Source organism: Pseudophryne corroboree, chromosome 10 (genome assembly GCF_028390025.1).
Source record: "Pseudophryne corroboree isolate aPseCor3 chromosome 10, aPseCor3.hap2, whole genome shotgun sequence".
Lineage (NCBI taxonomy): Eukaryota > Metazoa > Chordata > Amphibia > Anura > Myobatrachidae > Pseudophryne > Pseudophryne corroboree.
This window is the reverse complement of record NC_086453.1, coordinates 374,166,645-374,193,853: the sequence shown is the minus strand read 5'-3', so window position 1 is coordinate 374,193,853 and position 27,209 is coordinate 374,166,645. Positions and strand designations below refer to the sequence as shown.

General features: G+C 52.3%; 1 protein-coding gene across 7 annotated transcripts in view; it reads right to left on the bottom strand.

Annotated features, from left to right (window-relative positions):
* PKNOX2 (PBX/knotted 1 homeobox 2) overlaps positions 1 to 27,209 on the bottom strand; it is a 581,048-nt gene that overhangs the window by 388,246 nt on the left and 165,593 nt on the right. For all 7 annotated transcript variants that reach the window (XM_063943776.1, XM_063943772.1, XM_063943775.1 and 4 more), the window contains one exon: positions 13,920 to 13,981. The gene's annotated coding sequence lies outside the window, so the exon portion shown is untranslated. The remainder of the gene's footprint in view (positions 1 to 13,919; positions 13,982 to 27,209) is intronic.

Sequence of the window (27,209 nt, the reverse complement as noted above, 5' to 3'; positions counted from 1 at the left end):
CCAATTGTCCGGTCACTGTGACCTGCAACATTTGTACATCTGCATGTGTCTGAATCTGCGTGTACAGGGCAATGTGACTGGCTGCAGCTTTGCCCGCGACAAGTTCCGCTGTCCTTAAACTGCCACTGTGTACACAAGTAAAACCAATTCCTGCGCGTTTAAAGTCATAGCCTATTGTAGCGCTTAAAATCTTTTTCTAAAATCTAGGGGCCAGGATGAAAGTGTGGGAGCCAGACCCCCCCCCCCCCTTCCCCCACCACACACACAAAAGCAACGGACCCCGCCCACACACACACAACTCAGGAGGCAAACAATCCCCCCGCCCTGTGGATACATCACTACCCCCTCTGTAGCCGCAATCCCCGGCCACTCATTGACCCTCTTGTCGGACAGCTCTATGCAGCCGAAGTTGAGAAACGGCAGACAGCGCAGGCTGGGATGGATAGGTACAGCAGTCAGTGCAGGTTGGGACAGACAGGTACAGCAGACAGCGCAGGCTGGGATGGATAGGTACAGCAGTCAGTGCAGGTTGGGACAGACAGGTACAGCAGACAGCGCAGGCTGGGATGGATAGGTACAGCAGTCAGTGCAGGTTGGGACAGACAGGTACAGCAGACAGCGCAGGCTGGGATGGATAGGTACAGCAGTCAGTGCAGGTTGGGACAGACCGGTACAGCAGACAGCGCAGGCTGGGATGGATAGGTACAGCAGTCAGTGCAGGTTGGCACAGACAGGTACAGCAGACAGCGCAGGCTGGGATGGATAGGTACAGCAGTCAGTGCAGGTTGGGACAGACAGGTACAGCAGACAGCGCAGGCTGGGATGGATAGGTACAGCAGTCAGTGCAGGTTGGGACAGACAGGTACAGCAGACAGCGCAGGCTGGGATGGATAGGTACAGCAGTCAATGCAGGTTGGCACAGACAGGTACAGCAGACAGCACAGGCTGGGATGGATAGGTACAGCAGTCAGTGCAGGTTGGGACAGACAGGTACAGCAGACAGCGCAGGCTGGGATGGATAGGTACAGCAGTCAGTGCAGGTTGGGACAGACAGGTACAGCAGACAGCGCAGGCTGGGATAGATAGGTCCAGCAGTCAGTGCAGGTTGGCACAGACAGGTACAGCAGACAGCGCAGGCTGGGATGGATAGGTACAGCAGTCAGTGCAGGTTGGGACAGACAGGTACAGCAGACAGCGCAGGCTGGGATAGATAGGTACAGCAGTCAGTGCAGGTTGGGACAGACAGGTACAGCAGACAGCGCAGGCTGGGATGGATAGGTACAGCAGTCAGTGCAGGTTGGGACAGACAGGTACAGCAGACAGCGCAGGCTGGGATAGATAGGTACAGCAGTCAGTGCAGGTTGGGACAGACAGGTACAGCAGACAGCGCAGGCTGGGATGGATAGGTACAGCAGTCAGTGCAGGTTGGGACAGACAGGTACAGCAGACAGCGCAGGCTGGGATAGATAGGTACAGCAGTCAGTGCAGGTTGGGACAGACAGGTACAGCAGACAGCGCAGGCTGGGATGGATAGGTACAGCAGTCAGTGCAGGTTGGGACAGACAGGTACAGCAGACAGCGCAGGCTGGGATGGATAGGTACAGCAGTCAGTGCAGGTTGTGACAGACAGGTACAGCAGACAGCGCAGGCTGGGATGGATAGGTACAGCAGTCAGTGCAGGTTGGGACAGACAGGTACAGCAGACAGCGCAGGCTGGGATAGATAGGTACAGCAGTCAGTGCAGGTTGGGACAGACAGGTACAGCAGACAGCGCAGGCTGGGATGGATAGGTACAGAAGTCAGTGCAGGTTGGGACAGACAGGTACAGCAGACAGCGCAGGCTGGGATGGATAGGTACAGCAGTCAGTGCAGGTTGGGACAGACAGGTACAGCAGACAGCGCAGGCTGGGATGGATAGGTACAGCAGTCAGTGCAGGTTGGGACAGACAGGTACAGCAGACAGCGCAGGCTGGGATGGATAGGTACAGCAGTCAATGCAGGTTGGCACAGACAGGTACAGCAGACAGCACAGGCTGGGATGGATAGGTACAGCAGTCAGTGCAGGTTGGGACAGACAGGTACAGCAGACAGCGCAGGCTGGGATGGATAGGTACAGCAGTCAGTGCAGGTTGGGACAGACAGGTACAGCAGACAGCGCAGGCTGGGATAGATAGGTCCAGCAGTCAGTGCAGGTTGGGACAGACAGGTACAGCAGACAGCGCAGGCTGGGATGGATAGGTACAGCAGTCAGTGCAGGTTGGGACAGACAGGTACAGCAGACAGCGCAGGCTGGGATGGATAGGTACAGCAGTCAGTGCAGGTTGGGACAGACAGGTACAGCAGACAGCGCAGGCTGGGATGGATAGGTACAGCAGTCAGTGCAGGTTGGGACAGACAGGTACAGCAGACAGCGTAGGCTGGGATAGATAGATACAGCAGTCAGTGCAGGTTGGGACAGACAGGTACAGCAGACAGCGCAGGCTGGGATGGATAGGTACAGCAGTCAGTGCAGGTTGGCACAGACAGGTACAGCAGACAGCACAGGCTGGGATGGATAGGTACAGCAGTCAGTGCAGGTTGGGACAGACAGGTACAGCAGACAGCGTAGGCTGGGATAGATAGATACAGCAGTCAGTGCAGGTTGGGACAGACAGGTACAGCAGACAGCGCAGGCTGGGATGGATAGGTACAGCAGTCAGTGCAGGTTGGCACAGACAGGTACAGCAGACAGCACAGGCTGGGATGGATAGGTACAGCAGTCAGTGCAGGTTGGGACAGACAGGTACAGCAGACAGCGCAGGCTGGGATGGATAGGTACAGCAGTCAGTGCAGGTTGGGACAGACAGGTACAGCAGACAGCGCAGGCTGGGATGGATAGGTACAGCAGTCAGTGCAGGTTGGGACAGACAGGTACAGCAGACAGCGCAGGCTGGGATGGATAGGTACAGCAGTCAGTGCAGGTTGGGACAGACAGGTACAGCAGACAGCGTAGGCTGGGATAGATAGGTACAGCAGTCAGTGCAGGTTGGGACAGACAGGTACAGCAGACAGCGCAGGCTGGGATGGATAGGTACAGCAGTCAGTGCAGGTTGGGACAGACAGGTACAGCAGACAGCGCAGGCTGGGATAGATAGGTCCAGCAGTTAGTGCAGGTTGGGACAGACAGGTACAGCAGACAGCGCAGGCTGGGATGGATAGGTACAGCAGTCAGTGCAGGTTGGGACAGACAGGTACAGCAGACAGCGCAGGCTGGGATGGATAGGTACAGCAGTCAGTGCAGGTTGGGACAGACAGGTACAGCAGACAGCGCAGGCTGGGATGGATAGGTACAGCAGTCAGTGCAGGTTGGGACAGACAGGTACAGCAGACAGCGTAGGCTGGGATAGATAGATACAGCAGTCAGTGCAGGTTGGGACAGACAGGTACAGCAGACAGCGCAGGCTGGGATGGATAGGTACAGCAGTCAGTGCAGGTTGGCACAGACAGGTACAGCAGACAGCACAGGCTGGGATGGATAGGTACAGCAGTCAGTGCAGGTTGGGACAGACAGGTACAGCAGACAGCGTAGGCTGGGATAGATAGATACAGCAGTCAGTGCAGGTTGGGACAGACAGGTACAGCAGACAGCGCAGGCTGGGATGGATAGGTACAGCAGTCAGTGCAGGTTGGCACAGACAGGTACAGCAGACAGCACAGGCTGGGATGGATAGGTACAGCAGTCAGTGCAGGTTGGGACGGACAGGTACAGCAGACAGCGTAGGCTGGGATAGATAGATACAGCAGTCAGTGCAGGTTGGGACAGACAGGTACAGCAGACAGCGCAGGCTGGGATAGATAGGTACAGCAGTCAGAGCAGGTTGGGACAGACAGGTACAGCAGACAGCGCAGGCTGGAATGGATAGGTACAGCAGTCAATGCAGGTTGGCACAGACAGGTACAGCAGACAGCGCAGGCTGGGATGGATAGGTACAGCAGTCAGTGCAGGTTGGCACAGACAGTTACAGCAGACAGCGCAGGCTGGGATGGATAGGTACAGCAGTCAGTGCAGGTTGGCACAGACAGGTACAGCAGACAGCGCAGGCTGGGATGGATAGGTACAGCAGTCAGTGCAGGTTGGGACAGACAGGTACAGCAGACAGCGCAGGCTGGGATAGATAGGTACAGCAGTCAGTGCAGGTTGGGACAGACAGGTACAGCAGACAGCGCAGGCTGGGATGGATAGGTACAGCAGTCAGTGCAGGTTGGGACAGACAGGTACAGCAGACAGCGCAGGCTGGGATGGATAGGTACAGCAGTCAGTGCAGGTTGGGACAAACAGGTACAGCAGACAGCGCAGGCTGGGATGGATAGGTACAGCAGTCAGTGCAGGTTGGGACAGACAGGTACAGCAGACAGCGTAGGCTGGGATAGATAGATACAGCAGTCAGTGCAGGTTGGGACAGACAGGTACAGCAGACAGCGCAGGCTGGGATGGATAGGTACAGCAGTCAGTGCAGGTTGGCACAGACAGGTACAGCAGACAGCACAGGCTGGGATGGATAGGTACAGCAGTCAGTGCAGGTTGGGACAGACAGGTACAGCAGACAGCGTAGGCTGGGATAGATAGATACAGCAGTCAGTGCAGGTTGGGACAGACAGGTACAGCAGACAGCGTAGGCTGGGATAGATAGATACAGCAGTCAGTGCAGGTTGGCACAGACAGGTACAGCAGACAGCACAGGCTGGGATGGATAGGTACAGCAGTCAGTGCAGGTTGGGACAGACAGGTACAGCAGACAGCGTAGGCTGGGATAGATAGATACAGCAGTCAGTGCAGGTTGGGACAGACAGGTACAGCAGACAGCGCAGGCTGGGATAGATAGATAGATAGAGCAGTCAGTGCAGGTTGGGACAGACAGGTACAGCAGACAGCGCAGGCTGGGATGGATAGGTACAGCAGTCAGAGCAGGTTGGGACAGACAGGTACAGCAGACAGCGCAGGCTGGGATGGATAGGTACAGCAGTCAATGCAGGTTGGCACAGACAGGTACAGCAGACAGCGCAGGCTGGGATGGATAGGTACAGCAGTCAGTGCAGGTTGGCACAGACAGGTACAGCAGACAGCGCAGGCTGGGATGGATAGGTACAGCAGTCAGTGCAGGTTGGCACAGACAGGTACAGCAGACAGCGCAGGCTGGGATGGATAGGTACAGCAGTCAGTGCAGGTTGGCACAGACAGGTACAGCAGACAGCGCAGGCTGGGATGGATAGGTACAGCAGTCAGTGCAGGTTGGCACAGACAGGTACAGCAGACAGCGCAGGCTGGGATAGATAGGTACAGCAGTCAGAGCAGGTTGGGACAGACAGGTACAGCAGACAGCGCAGACTGGGATGGATAGGTACAGCAGTCAATGCAGGTTGGCACAGACAGGTACAGCAGACAGCGCAGGCTGGGATGGATAGGTACAGCAGTCAGTGCAGGTTGGGACAGACAGGTACAGCAGACAGCGCAGGCTGGGATAGATAGGTACAGCAGTCAGTGCAGGTTGGGACAGACAGGTACAGCAGACAGCGCAGGCTGGGATGGATAGGTACAGCAGTCAGTGCAGGTTGGGACAGACAGGTACAGCAGACAGCGCAGGCTGGGATGGATAGGTACAGCAGACAGCGCAGGTTGGGACAGACAGGTACAGCAGACAGCGCAGGCTGGGATGGATAGGTACAGCAGTCAGCGCAGGTTGGGACAGACAGGTACAGCAGACAGCGCAGGCTGGGATGGATAGGTACAGCAGTCAGTGCAGGTTGGGACAGACAGGTACAGCAGACAGCGCAGGCTGGGATGGATAGGTACAGCAGTCAGTGCAGGTTGGGACAGACAGGTACAGCAGACAGCGCAGGCTGGGATAGATAGGTACAGCAGTCAGTGCAGGTTGGGACAGACAGGTACAGCAGACAGCGCAGGCTGGGATGGATAGGTACAGAAGTCAGTGCAGGTTGGGACAGACAGGTACAGCAGACAGCGCAGGCTGGGATGGATAGGTACAGCAGTCAGTGCAGGTTGGGACAGACAGGTACAGCAGACAGCGCAGGCTGGGATGGATAGGTACAGCAGTCAGTGCAGGTTGGGACAGACAGGTACAGCAGACAGCGCAGGCTGGGATGGATAGGTACAGCAGTCAATGCAGGTTGGCACAGACAGGTACAGCAGACAGCGCAGGCTGGGATGGATAGGTACAGCAGTCAGTGCAGGTTGGCACAGACAGGTACAGCAGACAGCACAGGCTGGGATGGATAGGTACAGCACTCAGTGCAGGTTGGGACAGACAGGTACAGCAGACAGCGCAGGCTGGGATGGATAGGTACAGCAGTCAGTGCAGGTTGGGACAGACAGGTACAGCAGACAGCGCAGGCTGGGATAGATAGGTACAGCAGTCAGTGCAGGTTGGGACAGACAGGTACAGCAGACAGCGCAGGCTGGGATGGATAGGTACAGAAGTCAGTGCAGGTTGGGACAGACAGGTACAGCAGACAGCGCAGGCTGGGATGGATAGGTACAGCAGTCAGTGCAGGTTGGGACAGACAGGTACAGCAGACAGCGCAGGCTGGGATGGATAGGTACAGCAGTCAGTGCAGGTTGGGACAGACAGGTACAGCAGACAGCGTAGGCTGGGATAGATAGATACAGCAGTCAGTGCAGGTTGGGACAGACAGGTACAGCAGACAGCGCAGGCTGGGATGGATAGGTACAGCAGTCAGTGCAGGTTGGCACAGACAGGTACAGCAGACAGCACAGGCTGGGATGGATAGGTACAGCAGTCAGTGCAGGTTGGGACAGACAGGTACAGCAGACAGCGTAGGCTGGGATAGATAGATACAGCAGTCAGTGCAGGTTGGGACAGACAGGTACAGCAGACAGCGCAGGCTGGGATGGATAGGTACAGCAGTCAGTGCAGGTTGGCACAGACAGGTACAGCAGACAGCACAGGCTGGGATGGATAGGTACAGCAGTCAGTGCAGGTTGGGACAGACAGGTACAGCAGACAGCGTAGGCTGGGATAGATAGATACAGCAGTCAGTGCAGGTTGGGACAGACAGGTACAGCAGACAGCGCAGGCTGGGATAGATAGGTACAGCAGTCAGAGCAGGTTGGGACAGACAGGTACAGCAGACAGCGCAGGCTGGGATGGATAGGTACAGCAGTCAATGCAGGTTGGCACAGACAGGTACAGCAGACAGCGCAGGCTGGGATGGATAGGTACAGCAGTCAGTGCAGGTTGGCACAGACAGGTACAGCAGACAGCGCAGGCTGGGATGGATAGGTACAGCAGTCAGTGCAGGTTGGCACAGACAGGTACAGCAGACAGCGCAGGCTGGGATGGATAGGTACAGCAGTCAGTGCAGGTTGGCACAGACAGGTACAGCAGACAGCGCAGGCTGGGATGGATAGGTACAGCAGTCAGTGCAGGTTGGCACAGACAGGTACAGCAGACAGCGTAGGCTGGGATAGATAGATACAGCAGTCAGTGCAGGTTGGGACAGACAGGTACAGCAGACAGCGCAGGCTGGGATGGATAGGTACAGCAGTCAGTGCAGGTTGGGACAGACAGGTACAGCAGACAGCGTAGGCTGGGATAGATAGATACAGCAGTCAGTGCAGGTTGGGACAGACAGGTACAGCAGACAGCGCAGGCTGGGATGGATAGGTACAGCAGTCAGTGCAGGTTGGCACAGACAGGTACAGCAGACAGCACAGGCTGGGATGGATAGGTACAGCAGTCAGTGCAGGTTGGGACAGACAGGTACAGCAGACAGCGTAGGCTGGGATAGATAGATACAGCAGTCAGTGCAGGTTGGGACAGACAGGTACAGCAGACAGCGCAGGCTGGGATAGATAGGTACAGCAGTCAGAGCAGGTTGGGACAGACAGGTACAGCAGACAGCGCAGGCTGGGATGGATAGGTACAGCAGTCAATGCAGGTTGGCACAGACAGGTACAGCAGACAGCGCAGGCTGGGATGGATAGGTACAGCAGTCAGTGCAGGTTGGCACAGACAGGTACAGCAGACAGCGCAGGCTGGGATGGATAGGTACAGCAGTCAGTGCAGGTTGGCACAGACAGGTACAGCAGACAGCGCAGGCTGGGATGGATAGGTACAGCAGTCAGTGCAGGTTGGCACAGACAGGTACAGCAGACAGCGCAGGCTGGGATGGATAGGTACAGCAGTCAGTGCAGGTTGGCACAGACAGGTACAGCAGACAGCGCAGGCTGGGATGGATAGGTACAGCAGTCAGTGCAGGTTGGGACAGACAGGTACAGCAGACAGTGCAGACTGGGATAGATAGGTCCAGCAGTCAGTGCAGGTTGGGACAGACAGGTACAGCAGACAGCGCAGGCTGGGATGGATAGGTACAGCAGTCAGTGCAGGTTGGGACAGACAGGTACAGCAGACAGCGCAGGCTGGGATGGATAGGTACAGCAGTCAGTGCAGGTTGGGACAAACAGGTACAGCAGACAGCGCAGGCTGGGATGGATAGGTACAGCAGTCAGTGCAGGTTGGGACAGACAGGTACAGCAGACAGCGTAGGCTGGGATAGATAGATACAGCAGTCAGTGCAGGTTGGGACAGACAGGTACAGCAGACAGCGCAGGCTGGGATGGATAGGTACAGCAGTCAGTGCAGGTTGGCACAGACAGGTACAGCAGACAGCACAGGCTGGGATGGATAGGTACAGCAGTCAGTGCAGGTTGGGACAGACAGGTACAGCAGACAGCGTAGGCTGGGATAGATAGATACAGCAGTCAGTGCAGGTTGGGACAGACAGGTACAGCAGACAGCGTAGGCTGGGATAGATAGATACAGCAGTCAGTGCAGGTTGGCACAGACAGGTACAGCAGACAGCACAGGCTGGGATGGATAGGTACAGCAGTCAGTGCAGGTTGGGACAGACAGGTACAGCAGACAGCGTAGGCTGGGATAGATAGATACAGCAGTCAGTGCAGGTTGGGACAGACAGGTACAGCAGACAGCGCAGGCTGGGATAGATAGATACAGCAGTCAGTGCAGGTTGGGACAGACAGGTACAGCAGACAGCGCAGGCTGGGATAGATAGGTACAGCAGTCAGAGCAGGTTGGGACAGACAGGTACAGCAGACAGCGCAGGCTGGGATGGATAGGTACAGCAGTCAGTGCAGGTTGGCACAGACAGGTACAGCAGACAGCGCAGGCTGGGATGGATAGGTACAGCAGTCAGTGCAGGTTGGCACAGACAGGTACAGCAGACAGCGCAGGCTGGGATGGATAGGTACAGCAGTCAGTGCAGGTTGGCACAGACAGGTACAGCAGACAGCGCAGGCTGGGATGGATAGGTACAGCAGTCAGTGCAGGTTGGCACAGACAGGTACAGCAGACAGCGCAGGCTGGGATAGATAGGTACAGCAGTCAGAGCAGGTTGGGACAGACAGGTACAGCAGACAGCGCAGGCTGGGAAGGATAGGTACAGCAGTCAATGCAGGTTGGCACAGACAGGTACAGCAGACAGCACAGGCTGGGATGGATAGGTACAGCAGTCAGTGCAGGTTGGGACAGACAGGTACAGCAGACAGCGCAGGCTGGGATGGATAGGTACAGCAGTCAGTGCAGGTTGGGACAGACAGGTACAGCAGACAGCGCAGGCTGGGATGGATAGGTACAGCAGTCAGTGCAGGTTGGGACAGACAGGTACAGCAGACAGCGCAGGCTGGGATGGATAGGTACAGCAGTCAGTGCAGGTTGGGACAGACAGGTACAGCAGACAGCGCAGGCTGGGATGGATAGGTACAGCAGTCAGTGCAGGTTGGGACAGACAGGTACAGCAGACAGCGCAGGCTGGGATGGATAGGTCCAGCAGTCAATGCAGGTTGGCACAGACAGGTACAGCAGACAGCGCAGGCTGGGATGGATAGGTACAGCAGTCAGTGCAGGTTGGGACAGACAGGTACAGCAGACAGCGCAGGCTGGGATGGATAGGTACAGCAGTCAATGCAGGCCAGGACGGACACTCAGCACGTGCACTGTATTTCCGCCGCAATACAGGCGCACCCACGAATCTCCGCAGGGGCTGAAGAAAATCTGCTTCCTCCCTCCATAATCTGGTAGCCAGGCAGCAAAATATATTGGCCATGGTGACCTGGCCCCTGGGATTTGTTGTGCCCTGGCCTATCGTCTGCCAGGGCTTCTAGCTTTAGAAAGTCACCTCTGTACACTGCGTCCTGGAGCCGGTAGGTGTAACACAGTCATTATACTGAGGAGAAACAGATCACATTGATAGTAAACAATCTCCTGCAATGAAGACTTGACTGACAGTATAAGATGGGAAGAAAGTTTTCTTCAATCAGGACTCAGCCTGACTAATTACACTGTAATGGTATTTATATGCCGCCGATGCTGAGAGACATTACCTGGCAGCACATCAATATTAATGCTCTATCCTGCATGCAAATAGTCTGGCACATCTCCGACTCAGAGAGCTTTACAGGCTTTACAGCCCCCATCCAGGGTTCGGTTATACCTATTCCACTGTTAATGCCTGACAAACATTAACAGACACATGAAGGCTGCATCGGAAATAACGTAGGACAAATCAGCGATAATGATTGACAATTACACCACAGTTTTCTATCGTGCTAAATTTGCAGATGAGGTTTTAGAACATAGAATACCCCGTTCCTCGTGCACATATAATCACTACTATAGACAGAACAGTAGATCGTATTGGTAACAGCATAAGAAAAGTGTACGGACAACAAGATAAAAACAGGTGACAAAAATCCACGTTCATTTTTCAGCCATCCTACCACATGTGACTCAGCCCTACGGGGGGAGCAGGCACACGAAGAAGAAGAAATAATAATACCCCAGACCGTCCATTGGGGGTCATTCCGAGTTGATCGCTAGCTGCCGTTGTTCGCTGCATAGCTATCAGTGAAAAAAGCGGCTAATCTGCGCATACGTATGCACCGCAATGCGTCATACAGGTACAAAGTCCATTGTAGTTTTGCACTGGTTCTAGCGACGAATCCAAACGCACAGCCAAACGCAAGGAGATTGACAGAAAGAGGGCGTTTCTGTGTGTCAACTTGCACGTTTTCTGGGAGTGTTTGGAAAAATGCAGGCGTGGCCGGGCGTTTGCTGTGCGGGTATCTGACGTCATTATGGTGTCACTCGTCGCAGCAATCATCGCACAGGATAAGTAACTACAGGGCTGGTCTTGTTTTGCACAAAATGTATTTGCAGGCGCTCTGCTGCACAGGCGTTCACACTCCTGCAAAGCGAAAATACACTCCCCGGTGGGCGGCGACTATGCGTTTGCACGGCTGCTAAAAACTGCTAGCGAGCGATCAACTCGGAATGACCCCCATTGTTCAACCAAACTATCCACCACTAGTAATAATGAAACAATGTGGTTTCAAAAGAAGAAGGTCCGTGTAAAGGCGTATCACTGCTCTCAGAGCAAGCCCACTCACTTTCTGTTTTCTGACGCAGTGATGAGATAGAACGTAACTCCCTTCAGCAATAAAGATTTACATCTATCATCTTTTAATAAATGCAATAAAAAACATATTACATTCCAGAGGAACAATCTATCACTGGAAGAAGCACGACACAAACACCTGGCACCGTCAACGTCATGGGGGGGTAATCGTCCAATGTCGCATGATAAATAGATCCCACAGACAGACCCCGCCGTGGCAAATTATTAATATGGGATAATCCTTTACTGTATCTTTACCAAGAACTGCCTATTAAACTGCACCGAAGCGGGGGATGTAGTCATGTGATCTACACTCAAAATATCAACAGTTCAAAGGTCAATGCCATGGCGTCAACAAGGTTACAATGTCTACAACCAACATGTGGACACCTGCAAATGTTAGGGTTGTGATTAGGGTTGGCCAATCCTACGATGACTTTACAATTATGATATTTACCGTCCCGCTATGTGTCATGTGATGACCCCACCATAGCATGTACTGTCTCAACAAAATCATATTTCATACAGATGGAGCCCTGCTCATTTATCCCTTTAATAAGATTAACTGAGCCAGAGCAGTCAGATTTAGGGGGTCATTCCGAGTTGATCGCTAGCTGCCGTTGTTCGCAGCGCAGCGATCAGGCTAAAAATCGGCATTTCTGCGCATGCGTATGGACCGCAATGCGCACGCGCGACGTACAGGTACAAAGACCTTTGTGGTTTTGCACAGGTTTTAGCGACGTTTTCATTCGCACTGGCGGCCGCAAGAAGATTGACAGGAAAGGGGCGTTTCTGGGTGTCAACTGACCGTTTTCAGGGAGTGCCAAGAAAAACGCAGGCGTGCCAGGGAAAACGCAGGCGTGGCTGGGCGAACGCTGGGCGGGTGTGTGACGTCAAAAGCCGTCCCTCCGTCGTTAGAATCAACGCACACGAAGATTAACTACAGGGCTGGTCTTGTTTTGCACAAAATGTTTTTGCAGGCGCTCCGCTGCACAGGCGTTCGCACTTCCGCCAAGCAAATATACACTCCCCAGTGGGCGGCGACAATGCGTATGCACGGCTGCTAAAAACTTCTAGCGAGCGATCAACTCGGAATGACCACCTAAATCCCCTACTGTAATGACTTGATCCCCTGCTGTATTGTTCTCTCTGTATTGTATTGCAGCTGGGAACAATGGATGAAGGGTTTATGCTAATAAGCCTTGGTGCACCTAGGCACAGCAGAGAAGGCTATATGACTGAGGCTCCATCTGTGTGTTTATAATCACCGCTGTGAATCCGCAGAATATACAGTGTAGTTATAGCACACACACACACTATACACAGCAGCACCACAACATGGCAGATCAGCCGTTGCTATGGACAGGGATACACACACCAAACAAATCATTTGCAGCAAAGATGGGATTTCCTGTTGCAGAGCCAGAAGGCTGAGGTGTGATATGATAAGGAGAGTGCCTGGCTAGGCAGGAAATCTATATAAGAGTCTTACATTTTTGTGATTGGTTGAAGATGTCTTTGTTGCTAGGCAGATCAGAGTTTTGAGTGAGTTGTAATTGGTTAGGGCCAGCCTATCGGTGAGTGTAGGGGAGGTGTTTAGTGCATTAAGGGTAGAAACTTCCAGATTTGCTTCCTCTTGTCGTCTGGAAGCCCACCCACCCACCCTATTGGCTATCTAATTTGGCCCTCTTCAATTTGGCTTACTATTATCTTTCTTTCAGACTTAGTGGGCGGGAAGGCGCTACTGGCCAGCGGTCACTTGTAGCATGAGTGGTGTTGTGGGGCACTTAACCCTTTTGAAGGACGGCGAGTGTGTCCTGCCCTTGTGGGGGGGGGCGAGGGGCGCTTCCTCGGGGAGCGTCCTCACTCTGCTATAGGAAGGGGTGGTGAGACCTTCACAACACAGGTTATGCTGATATATATAGATGGGGCGTTTCAGTCGCACCCATGACAGTTGGGGCGTTTAGTCGCCGCCATTTTGTAAGATCGTGACTAGAGCTGGTTAGTGGTAGCGTCTTCCTGGCCACCCACTACGAGTGAGGTCATTCCAATTAATAAATTCAATGACCATTTAATCCAACGCAGTTGTGTCCGTGTCTTTATTTTAGTTGATAAGCTAGCTTAAAGTTTATAGTTAATGTCAAGCACAATAAATGAATAGACGGCTTAAGGGGTGCAGATGGTGCATTGGGCATTCTGTAGTTTGCAGCGTTGTTTCCGCAGAACTAAAGCATGGACGGAGGCCATCTGCCATCCATAGTGTAACGCCGAGCTACGCATCCAGTGTGTTCCCTAAATAACTCACAATGCATTGATTATTTTAGTAGCGTTTTGCAATTGTATCTTTTCCCCCAAAAGGTCTGATCCTGGCTGTCAGTGGGTCTGTCTCCAGGTTCAAACCAAATAATCAATTTAAAAAAAAGGATTACCTTTCTGTAGAGCAACGTGTCCTCCCCGCGTTATCACAGCATCAGAAAGAGTCTCTCCAAATCTGTAGGGCACAAAAAAGTTACATAGTAAAATTCTGAAAGATAAACAGAACAAAGCAAACATTTATATACCTATATATATATATATATATATATATATATTGCAAGATACTAAGAGCCAGATCTACAGACATCTCGGATACTGGAACTGGATTTTAACAATAAAAGTATAATGCTGTAGTTTTTTTGACTATCATTAAATGTCACGGCACAGTACTGAAAGTGAAGGGAGAGTGACAGACGCAGCACCGGGAGAGTGACAGACGCGGTACTGGGAGAGTGACAGACGCGGCACTGGGAGAGTGACAGACGCGGCACTGGGGCAGGGGAGAGTGACAGACGCGGCACTGGGAGAGTGACAGATGCGGCACTGGGGCAGGGGAGAGTGACAGACGCGGCACTGGGAGAGTGACAGACGCGGCACTGGGGCAGGGGAGAGTGACAGACACGGCACTGGGGCAGGGGAGAGTGACAGACGCGGCACTGGGAGAGTGACAGACGCGGCACTGGGGCAGGGGAGAGTGACAGACGCGGCACTGGGAGAGTGACAGACGCGGCACTGGGGCAGGGGAGAGTGACAGACGCGGCACTGGAAGAGTGACAGACGCGGTACTGGGGCAGGGGAGAGTGACAGACGCGGCACTGGGGCAGGGGAGAGTGACAGGCGCAGCACTGGGGCAGGGGAGAGTGACAGACGCGGCACTGGGGCAGGGTAGAGTGACAGGCGCAGCACTGGGGCAGGGGAGAGTGACAGACGCGGCACTGGGGCAGGGGAGAGTGACAGGGGGCAGGGGAGAGTGACAGGCGCGGCAGTGGGGCAGGGGAGAGTGACAGACGCTGCACTGGGAAGGGGAGAGTGACAGGCGCGGCACTGGGGCAGGGGAGAGCGACAGACGCAGCACTGGGAAGGGGAGAGTGACAGGCGCGGCACTGGGGCAGGGGAGAGTGACAGACGAGGCACTGGGGCAGGGGAGAGTGACAGGCACGGCACTGGGGCAGGGGAGAGTGACAGGCACGGCACTGGGGCAGGGGAGAGTGACAGACGCGGCACTGGGGCAGGGGAGAGTGACAGACGCGGCACTGGGGAAGGGGAGAGTGACAGGCACGGCACTGGGGCAGGGGAGAGTGACAGGCGCGGCACTGGGGCAGGGGAGAGTGACAGGCGCGGCACTGGGGCAGGGGAGAGTGACAGACGCGGCACTGGGGCAGGGGAGAGTGACAGACGCGGCACTGGGAAGGGCAGAGTGACAGGCGCGGCACTGGGGAAGGGGAGAGTGACAGGCGCGGCACTGGGGCAGGGGAGAGTGACAGGCGCGGCACTGGGGCAGGGGAGAGTGACAGACGCGGCACTGGGGCAGGGGAGAGTGACAGACGCGGCACTGGGAAGGGCAGAGTGACAGGCGCGGCACTGGGGAAGGGGAGAGTGACAGGCGCGGCACTGGGGCAGGGTAGAGTGACAGACGCGGCACTGGGGCAGGGGAGAGTGACAGGCGCGGCACTGGGGCAGGGGAGAGTGACAGACGAGGCACTGACAGGCACGGCACTGGGGCAGGGGAGAGTGACAGACGAGGCACTGACAGGCACGGCACTGGGGCAGGGGAGAGTGACAGACGCGGCACTGGGGCAGGGGAGAGTGACAGGCGCGGCACTGGGCAGGGGAGAGTAACAGACGCGGCACTGGGCAGGGGAGAGTGACAGGCGCAGCACTGGGGCAGGGGAGAGTGACAGGCGCAGCACCGGGGCAGGGGAGAGTGACAGACGCGGCACTAGGGGAGAGTGACAGGCGCAGCACCGAGCAGGAAGAGGTGAGTTAGAAAGCAGGTAAGAGGCACATGATAAAACACATGGAGATTCAGCCACATGAGGGACGATATACTGTAGATGAAGCAAAGATCATTTTACTAATGAAGCAAATCATTCTCCCAGCTGTATCATTACCACAGTTGTGTCATTGTGTACTGTTACCACAACCTGTAAGAGACACAATGACCTCTCTTGCCATAGGGTTTAGCAGCCGAGCTTGTAATAACAGTATGAGCGGTAAAGCTGGGAGCAGCAGAATTCCCTGCTCCTGGTATGCCGGCAATGACATTAGTAAATAGCACAGAGCATAAAACCCGTCATTATTCCTAGCACACCAGTGATCACATTACCACTTGACATTAACAATAAGAAAGACGTGTTCTTCTAATATTACACTTCACACTGACAGGCAAACCATGTGTGCTCTCATTACACAGCTGTCAGTGGCCCCAAATAATGATGGAAGTCTGCGGACATGACAGACGGAATAGGATTTGATGTAGAGGATGCATCGATCAATGGCCCTCATTCCGAGTCGTTTGCTCGGTAATTTTCTTCGCATCGCAGCGTTTTTCTGCTTAGTACGCATGCGCAATGTTCGCACTGCGACTGCGCCAAGTAATTTTGCTATGAAGATAGTTTTTTTACTCACGGCTTTTTCTTCACTCCGGCGAACGTAATGTGATTGACCGGAAATGGGTGTTACTGGGCGGAAACACGGCGTTTTATGGGCGTGTGGATGAAAACGCTACCGTTTCCGGAAAAAACGCAGGAGTGGCTGGAGAAACGGAGGAGTGTCTGGGCGAACGCTGGGTGTGTTTGTGACGTCACACCAGGAACGACAAGCACTGAACTGATCGCAGATGCCGAGTAAGTCTGAAGCTACTCTGAAACTGCTAAGTAGTTTGTAATCGCAATATTGCGAATACATCGTTCGCAATTTTAAGAAGCTAAGATTCACTCCCAGTAGGCGGCGGCTTAGCGTGTGTAACTCTGCTAAAATCGCCTTGCGAGCGAACAACTCGGAATGAGGGCCAATATGTCTCTAATGCGCGATATCCGTGTCACTCCTTACGCTTGTTTGTACGCTTTATACGCAAGTGCTATTGTGCATTTCACATAACTACACACCAAGACACAGACGTAATCAGTGACGGACTAGGGGACAAATTTGGGCCGGGCAAACGCGTGCGCGAACCAGTGACGGGGGCGTGCCGCGAGCCAAGGGGGCGTGGACTCGCAGCCATGGAAACGGGAGGGGGCAGGCCGCGAATCAGGGGGCGGGGCTCGCAGCACGCCTCCATTCCATGGAGACGGGCTGGGGGGCGGGGAGCGTTTACAACAGAGAGCCGGAGGCTGAGCTATGCGCGGCCTTCCCGGCTTTCTGAATGATAGGAGCGGCCCACCAGCCCATCGGGCGTTTGTCAGAAGTGCCAGATGGGCAGCCCGGCCCTGGACGTAACCATCTAAAATCACAGGAAAAGTGTACCGTGAAGTACTATAATACATATTCCAATCCAATACCACAGGTCCTGTTCCCACTCTGAGTGTCGTGGACACCCACAGCGGGAATAGTCCCTGCTAGTCGGGCGACGTACCGACTGCCGAGATTTAGAGGGGGGCGCGATGTAGCCAGCGGTATCGTGACCGCCAGTCACATAACTAGATCCCACTAAATGGATATGAAAGGTGAATACCACTCTTGGGGTCAATTCAACAGTTGAATAGCGCCGGGAATTAGCTCCCGTCGCTATTCAATTCTGCCGGACTTGACATGTTGTTTTGTCGGGAGAACGGGCATTCTCTGACTTAACTGCCCGGCGCAGTGCTGATTCCTGACAGAATCAGCCTCGCACCGGCCGCGCGCCAGCACTTTTGTCGGCTTTCTGCCTGCAGAATAATTCACGACAAGTGTCATATGGTACTGTATTGAATAGCTAATTCCCGGGGCTATTCAACTGTCGGCAAATTGAATTGACCCCTTGGATTTTATGTTTTTATCTCTACATTTTAGTTTTTAATTTATAAAGGTTTGCAAATGTCAAATATTCATACATTGTGCCACTAGTTTTCTCCATCTAGGACAGAGATTAACAGTATAAAATAATTGGCTTAGAACAGAACAGCCACATGACTGTGTTTAAGTCCGTCAACATTTCAAGGTCACAGACTCAAATACTTAAAAATAGATATTGGGGTAAATAAAGGTCTAAAATTTCCTGGATGCTCCATGATTGTCCATGTAAAAATAAGAATTTACTCACCGGTAATTCTATTTCTCGTAGTCCGTAGTGGATGCTGGGAACTCCGTAAGGACCATGGGGAATAGCGGGCTCCGAAGGAGGCTGGGCACTCTAGAAAGATCTTAGACTACCTGGTGTGCACTGGCTCCTCCCACTATGACCCTCCTCCAAGCCTCAGTTAGGTACTGTGCCCGGACGAGCGTACACAATAAGGAAGGATTTTGAATCCCGGGTAAGACTCATACCAGCCACACCTATCACACCGTACAACTCGTGATATGAAACACAGTTAACAGTATGAAACAATAGAGCCTCTCAACAGATGGCTCAACAATAACCCAATTTAGTTAACAATAACTATGTACAAGTATTGCAGATAAACCGCACTTGGGATGGGCGCCCAGCATCCACTACGGACTACGAGAAATAGAATTACCGGTGAGTAAATTCTTATTTTCTCTGACGTCCTAGTGGATGCTGGGAACTCCGTAAGGACCATGGGGATTATACCAAAGCTCCCAAACGGGCGGGAGAGTGCGGATGACTCTGCAGCACCGAATGAGAGAACTCCAGGTCCTCCTCAGCCAGGGTATCAAATTTATAGAATTTTGCAAACGTGTTTGCCCCTGACCAAGTAGCAGCTCGGCAAAGTTGTAAAGCCGAGACCCCTCGGGCAGCCGCCCAAGATGAGCCCACCTTCCTTGTGGAATGGGCATTGACAGATTTTGGCTGTGGCAGGCCTGCCACAGTATGTGCAAGCTGAATTGTACTACAAATCCAACGAGCAATAGTCTGCTTAGAAGCAGGAGCACCCAGCTTGTTGGGTGCATACAGGATAAACAGCGAGTCAGATTTTCTGACTCTAGCCGTTCTGGAAACATATATTTTCAGTGCCCTGACAACGTCTAGCAACTTGGAGTCCTCCAAGTCCCTAGTAGCCGCAGGCACCACAATAGGCTGGTTCAGGTGAAACGCTGACACCACCTTTGGGAGAAACTGGGGACGAGTCCTCAATTCTGCCCTATCCATATGGAAAATCAAATAAGGGCTTTTACAAGACAAAACCGCCAATTCTGATACTCGCCTGGCAGAAGCCAAGGCCAATAATATAACCACCTTCCACGTGAGATAGTTCAGATCCACGGTTTTTAGTGGTTCAAACCAATGTGATTTTAAGAAACTCAACACCACGTTGAGATCCCAAGGTGCCACGGGGGGCACAAACGGGGGCTGAATATGCAGCACTCCTTTAACAAATGTCTGAACTTCAGGTACTGAAGCTAGTTCTTTTTGAAAGAAAATTGACAGAGCCGAGATCTGTACCTTAATGGAGCCCAGTTTTAGGCCCATATTCACTCCTGCTTGCAGGAAATGCAGAAATCGACCTAGTTGAAATTCCTCCGTTGGGGCCTTTTCGGCCTCACACCATGCAACATACCTCCGCCATATGCGGTGATAATGAGTTGCTGTGACCTCTTTCCTGGCTTTAATAAGCGTAGGAATGACTTCCTCCGGAATGCCCTTTTCCTTCAGGATCCGGCGTTCAACCGCCATGCCGTCAAACGCAGCCGCGGTAAGTCTTGGAACAGACAGGGGCCCTGCTGCAGCAGGTCCTGTCTGAGCGGCAGAGACCACGGGTCCTCTGAGATCATCTCTTGAAGTTCCGGGTACCACGCTCTTCTCGGCCAATCCGGAACCACGAGAATTGTGTTTACTCCTCGCTTTCTTATTATTCTCAATACCTTTGGTATGAGAGGTAGAGGAGGGAACACATAAACTGACCGGTACAACCACGGTGTCACTAGAGCGTCCACAGCTATCGCCTGAGGGTCTCTTGACCTGGCGCAATACTTCTCTAGTTTTTTGTTTAGGCGGGACGCCATCATGTCCACCTGTGGACGACCCCATTGATTTACAATCATTTGGAAGACTTCTGGATGAAGTCCCCACTCTCCCGGGTGGAGGTCGTGCCTGCTGAGAAAGTCTGCTTCCCAGTTGTCCACTCCCGGGATGAACACTGCTGACAGTGCTAGTACATGATTCTCCGCCCATCGGAGAATTTTTGTGGCTTCTGCCATCGCCGTCCTGCTTCTTGTGCCGCCCTGTCGATTCACATGGGCGACTGCCGTGATGTTGTCTGACTGGATCAGCACCGGCTGGTGTAGGAGCAGGGATTTTGCTTGACTTAGGGCATTGTAAATGGCCCTTAGTTCCAGAATATTTATGTGAAGGGCAGTCTCCTGACTTGACCATAGTCCTTGGAAATTTCTTCCCTTTGTGACTGCCCCCCAGCCTCGTAGGCTGGCATCCGTGGTCACCAGGACCCAGTCCTGTATGCCGAATCTGCGGCCCTCCAGAAGATGAGCACTGTGCAGCCACCACAGAAGAGACACCCTGGTTCGTGGAGACAGGGTTATTAAACGATGCATCTGAAGATGCGATCCGGACCACTTGTCCAACAGGTCCCACTGAAAAATTCTGGCATGGAACCTGCCGAATGGAATTGCTTCGTAAGAAGCTACCATCTTTCCCAGGACCCGCGTGCAGTGATGCACCGATACCTGTTTTGGTTTTAGGAGGTCTCTGACTAGAGAAGACAACTCCCTGACTTTCTCCTCCGGGAGAAACACTTTTTTCTGGGCCGTGTCCAGAATCATTCCCAGGAACATTAGACGTGTCGTGGGGACCAGCTGTGACTTTGGGATATTCAGAATCCAGCCGTGCTGGCTCAGCACTTCCTGAGATAGTGCTACTCCCACTAACAACTGTTCCTTGGATCGTGCCTTTATTAGGAGATCGTCCAAGTATGGGATAATTAAAACTCCCTTTTTTCGAAGGAGTATCATCATTTCCGCCATAACCTTGGTAAATACCCTCGGTGCCGTGGAGAGTCCAAACGGCAGCGTCTGGAATTGGTAATGGCAATCCTGTACCACAAATCTGAGGTACTCCTGGTGAGAATTGTACATGGGGACATGCAGGTAAGCATCCTTGATGTCCAGGGATACCATGTAATCCCCCTCGTCCAGGCTTGCAATAACCGCCCTGAGCGATTCCATCTTGAACTTGAATTTTTTTATGTATGTGTTCAAGGATTTCAAATTTAAAATGGGTCTCACCGAACCGTCCGGTTTCGGCACCACAAATAGTGTGGAATAGTAACCCCGGCCTTGTTGAAGTAGGGGTACCTTGATTATCACCTGCTGGGAATACAGCTTGTGAATCGCTGCTAGCACCGCCTCCCTGTCTTAGGGAGCAATCGGCAAGGCGGATTTTAGGAAACGGCGGGGTGGAGTCGCCTCGAATTCCAGCCTGTATCCCTGAGATACTATTTGAAGGATCCAGGGATCCACCTGTGAGCGAGCCCACTGATCGCTGAAATTCCTGAGGCGGGCCCCCACCGTACCTGGCTCCGCCTGTGGAGCCCCACCGTCATGCGGCGGACTTGGAAGAGGAAGCGGGGGAGGACTTTTGTTCCTGGGAACCTGCTGTTTGCTGCAGCCTTTTTCCCCTGCCTCTGCCTCTTGACAGAAAAGACCCTCCTTTTCCCCGCTTGTTTTTCTGGGACCGAAAGGACTGAACCTGATAAAATGGCGCCTTCTTAGGCTGTGAGGGGACATGGGGTAAAAATGCTGACTTCCCAGACGTTGCTGTGGAAACTAGGTCGGAGAGACCATCCCCAAATAATTCCTCCCCCTTATAAGGCAAAACTTCCATGTGCCTTTTGGAATCTGCATCTCCAGTCCACTGGCGAGTCCATAAGCATCTCCTAGCAGAGATGGATAATGCACTTACTTTAGATGCCAGCCGGCAGATTTCCCTCTGTGCATCTCTCATGTATAAGAGTGAGTCTTTGATATGGTCAATTGTTAGCAGGATCGTGTCTCTGTCTAACATGTCAATATTTTCTGACAGTTTATCTGACCACGCAGCGGCAGCACTGCACATCCATGCTGACGCAATAGCTGGTCTGAGTATAATGCCTGAGTGTGTATATACAGACTTCAGGATCGCCTCCTGCTTTCTATCAGCAGGTTCCTTAAGGGCGGCCGTATCCTGGGACGGTAGTGCCACCTTTTTAGACAAACGTGTGAGCGCTTTATCCACCCTCGGGGGTGTTTCCCAACGTAACCTATCCTCTGGCGGGAAAGGGAACGCCATTAGTAGCTTCTTAGGAATTACCAATTTCTTATCAGGGGAAGCCCACGCTTCTTCACACACTTCATTTAATTCACCTGACGGGGGAAAAACTACAGGTAGTTTTTTCTCCCCAAACATAATACCCTTTTTTGTGGTACCTGGATGTAAATCAGAAATATTTAACACCTCTTTCATTGCCTCAATCATGCAGTGAATGGCCTTAACGGGCATTAAATTTGACTCATCGTCGTCGACACTGGTGTCAGTATCCGTGTCGACATCTACTTGTGCCACCTGAGATAGCGGGCGTTTCAGAGCCCCTGATGACTTTTGAGACACCTGGACAGGCACGAGCTGAAGACTCGGCTGTCCCACAGTCGGCATGTCGTCAAATTTTTTATGTAAGGAGTCTATACGTGCACTCATTTCCTGCCATAATACCATCCACTCAGGTGTCTGACCCCCAGGGGGTGACATCCCTGCTAAAGGCATCTGCTCCCCCTCCACATCATTATCCTCCTCAAACATGTCGACACAGCCGTACCGACACACTCCACACACACAGGGAATGCTCAAACAGAGGACAGGACCCACAAAAGCCCTTTGGGGGGACAGAGTAAGAGTATGCCAGCACACACCAGAGCGCTATATATATACAGGGACTAACTGAGTTATGTCCCTAATAGCTGCTTTTCAAATATAATATACTGTATACAGTGCCAATTTTAATGCCCCCCCTCTCTTTTCCCTCTTACTGTACTGTAGAATTGCAGGGAAGAGCCAGGGAGCTTCCTTCCAGCGGAGCTGTGAGGGAAAAATGGCGCCAGTGTGCTGAGGAGATAGGCTCCGCCCCTTTTTCGCGGCGTATTCTCCCGCTTTTTATGGGATTCTGGCAGGGGTATTTACCTCATATATAGCCCCAGGGGCTATATATTGAGGTATTTTAGCCAGCCAAGGTGTTTTTATTGCTGCCTCAGGGCGCCCCCCCCCAGCGCCCTGCACCCTCAGTGACCGGAGTGTGAAGTGTGTGAGAGGAGCAATGGCGCACAGCTGCAGTGCTGTGCGCTACCTTGGTGAAGACAGAGTCTTCATGCCGCCGATTTTCCGGACCATCTTCTTACTTCTGGCTCTGTAAGGGGGACGGCGGCGCGGCTCCGGGACCGAACATCAAGGCTGGGCCTGCGGTCGATCCCTCTGGAGCTAATGGTGTCCAGTAGCCTAAGAAGCCCAATCCGGCTGCAAGCAGGCGAGTTCGCTTCTTCTCCCCTTAGTCCCTCGCTGCAGTGAGCCTGTTGCCAGCAGGTCTCACTGAAAATAACAAATTCTAAGACTATAACTTTCTAAGAGCTCAGGAGAGCCCCTAGTGTGCATCCAACCTCGGCCGGGCATGAAATCTAACTGAGGCTTGGAGGAGGGTCATAGTGGGAGGAGCCAGTGCACACCAGGTAGTCTAAGATCTTTCTAGAGTGCCCAGCCTCCTTCGGAGCCCGCTATTCCCCATGGTCCTTACGGAGTTCCCAGCATCCACTAGGACGTCAGAGAAACGTATGATAGGTTTCTAATGGGATCTTATATTTTAGTGATTGTTCTTTCTCATTTTGAGCTATTCTGCAGTCAGATATCAGCAATAAAAATTGGTGACAATGGTGGTCATTCCGAGTTGATAGCTCGCTGCTGTTTTTAGCAGAATTGCGATCAGGCTAAAAATCGGCTGTTCTGCGCATGCGTATGGGCAGCAGGGCGCACGCGCTAAGTACTTTCACACAAAACTATGCAATTTTACACAGGGCCGAGCGACGCATTTCAGTCGCTCTGCTGATCGGTGAGTGATTGACAGGAAGTGGGTGTTTATGGGTGGTAACTGAGCGTTTTCCGGGAGTGTGCTAAAAAACGCAGGCGTGCCGGGTAAAAACGCAGGAGTGGCTGGAGAAACGGGGGAGTGGCTGGCCGAACGCAGGGCGTGTTTGTGACGTCAAACCAGGAACGAAACAGTCTGCAGTGATCGCAAGGTAGGAGTAAGTCTGGAGCTACTCAGAAACTGCAGGGAAATATTTAATAGCAGAACTGCTAACCTTTTGTTCGCAATTCTGCTAAGCTAAGATACACTCCCAGAGGGCGGCGGCCTAGCGTTTGCAATGCTGCTAAAATCTGCTAGCGAGCGATCAACTCGGAATGAGGGCCAATATTTTATGGTGTAATCTTGGCAGTGTTTTATTTTTCAAGAACTGGTTTAATGATCTGTTCTATTCCTTGGAGACAGTGGGGGTAATTCTGAGTTGATCGCAGCAGGACCTTTGTTAGCAATTGGGCAAAACCATGTGCACTGCAGGGGGGACATATGTAACATGTGCAGAGATAGTTAGATTTGGGTGGGTTATTTTGTTTCTGTGCAGGGTAAATACTGGCTGCTTTATTTTTACACTGCAATTTAGATTTCAGTTTGAACACACCCCACCCAAATCTAACTCTCTCTGCACATGTTACATCTGCCCCCCCTGCAGTGCACATGGTTTTGCCCAATTGCTAACAAAGGTCCTGCTGCGATCAACTCAGAATTACCCCCAATAACATAAAAGGCTGCATTACATTATAAGGAAGACCTGGTAAATGATTTGGATATTGTAATGAATCATCAGTGACAATGTGAAAGCAGGCAGATCCTGGATCCCAGGCTTGGGGGGTTGGTGATTTGGGAAGGTGGCGATCTATCAGAGGGGGTCATTCCGACCTGACCGCACGCTGCCGTTTTTCGCAGCGCAGCGATCAGGTCACAACTGCGATCAGGTATGCACCGCAATGCGCAGGCGCGTTGTACGGGTACAAAGCGGATAGTTGCTGAGCAATGGATTTAATGAAGAATCCATTCGCACAGCCGATCGCAAGGAGATTGACAGGAAGAAGGCGTTTGTGGGTGTCAACTGACCGTTTTCTGTTGGTGTTTGGAAAAACGCAGGCGTGTCTGGGCGTTTGCAGGGCGGGTGTCTGACGTCAATTCCAGACCTGGAGAGGCTGAAGTGATCACAGCGGCTGAGTAAGGTCAGAGCTACTCAGAAACTGCACAAACTGTTTTTGTACCGCTCGGCTACACAGGCGTTCGCACACTTGCAAAGCGAAAATACACTCCCCCGTGGGCGGCGACTATGCGTTTGCACGGCTGCTAAAAACAGCTAGCGAGCGATCAGCTCGGAATGACCCCCAATGTGCGTACTGTGCATTGCGCCATCACTCTGGTCAGGCTGAGATACAAACCACTGTATGGTGCCAGAGAGAAATCTTTACAGATGTGGAGTAATATGATTACATTCCCCACAAATGGCTGCGCTCGGAGTTCTTTGGGATATTTCAGTACAGCAGAAGGGGCTATTGCGAGTCTCAGGTGCCTGCAGCTGCAGATCTCTCTCTATAAACTTCTTTTACTTTTCAATACGTGTCAGCGATTTAAAACATATATACATGTGTTGTGTAGACGCTTAGAGCCCGTCCAACCAGGGGATTATTTTCTGAGCCTCGGCGCTGTCTGTGATGCAGATGAATCTCTCAGTTGGGGAGTGAGGAATGTAATATCAATGGTTGAGCAGGACACTACATATTTTTTTTAGAGAAACCAATTACTCCCCTGCAGAGCTGACACTCTAATTTTTGCATCTAATGAATAAGGAAAATAAAAGAACTTGCCCGAAACCAGGAGTACGAGACACGGTGATTGGAGCTAAGCTCACAGTGACCCTTGCTATTAAACGGGCCCCGCTGTGCAGAAATTTCCACAAATTCAGACTCCGTTTCCTGTCTCGGTCATTTACTCAGCGCAAGCGGCGGGAAAGCACATTTTATTCGGCACTTTACGTGGACAAACATACAAAGCAAGCTGTTTATCCAAAATTATCTTTTCTGCTAAGTTAGAGCAATTATGTACAAAAAAAAAAAAATTACTTTGCATAGTAGAACTTTTCAAAAAAAAGAAAATAAAAAGAGAGAAGTATAAGCACCAGCAGCTGCAGAAAATTAAACGGTCGGGGGGATTTAAGAGATAATTAACTTACAAATGTCATCCTATAGCAAGCCTTGGGCAAGCAGAAAATGCCACACTCAGAGTAATTGATGCGATATAGAAACACGAGCACTAGCCAGACATATGCCCCCGCACAAGTAACGGGCTTTTACCAGCTCAGGGCAGCAAAACCCGAATAGATGCTACTGTACATACATACAGAGTGCAAGTCATACTCCTGGGGACAGAGGCTAGCATAAGTTCTAGATGAACCCGCTACTGTTCTGCTGCTGGGATTAGGGTTACAACCCTCATCCCTTTAATTCTGGACGCATTAATTATAGAGATGAGCGCCTGAAATTTTTCGGGTTTTGTGTTTTGGTTTTGGGTTCGGTTCCGCGGCCGTGTTTTGGGTTCGACCGCGTTTTGGCAAAACCTCACCGAATTTTTTTTGTCGGATTCGGGTGTGTTTTGGATTCGGGTGTTTTTTTTCAAAAAACCCTAAAAAACAGCTTAAATCATAGAATTTGGGGGTCATTTTGATCCCAAAGTATTATTAACCTCAAAAACCATAATTTACACTCATTTTCAGTCTATTCTGAATACCTCACACCTCACAATATTATTTTTAGTCCTAAAATTTGCACCGAGGTCGCTGTGTGAGTAAGATAAGCGACCCTAGTGGCCGACACAAACACCGGGCCCATCTAGGAGTGGCACTGCAGTGTCACGCAGGATGGCCCTTCCAAAAAACCCTCCCCAAACAGCACATGACGCAAAGAAAAAAAGAGGCGCAATGAGGTAGCTGACTGTGTGAGTAAGATAAGCGACCCTAGTGGCCGACACAAACACCGGGCCCATCTAGGAGTGGCACTGCAGTGTCACGCAGGATGTCCCTTCCAAAAAACCCTCCCCAAACAGCACATGACGCAAAGAAAAAAAGAGGCGCAATGAGGTAGCTGACTGTGTGAGTAAGATAAGCGACCCTAGTGGCCGACACAAACACCGGGCCCATCTAGGAGTGGCACTGCAGTGTCACGCAGGATGTCCCTTCCA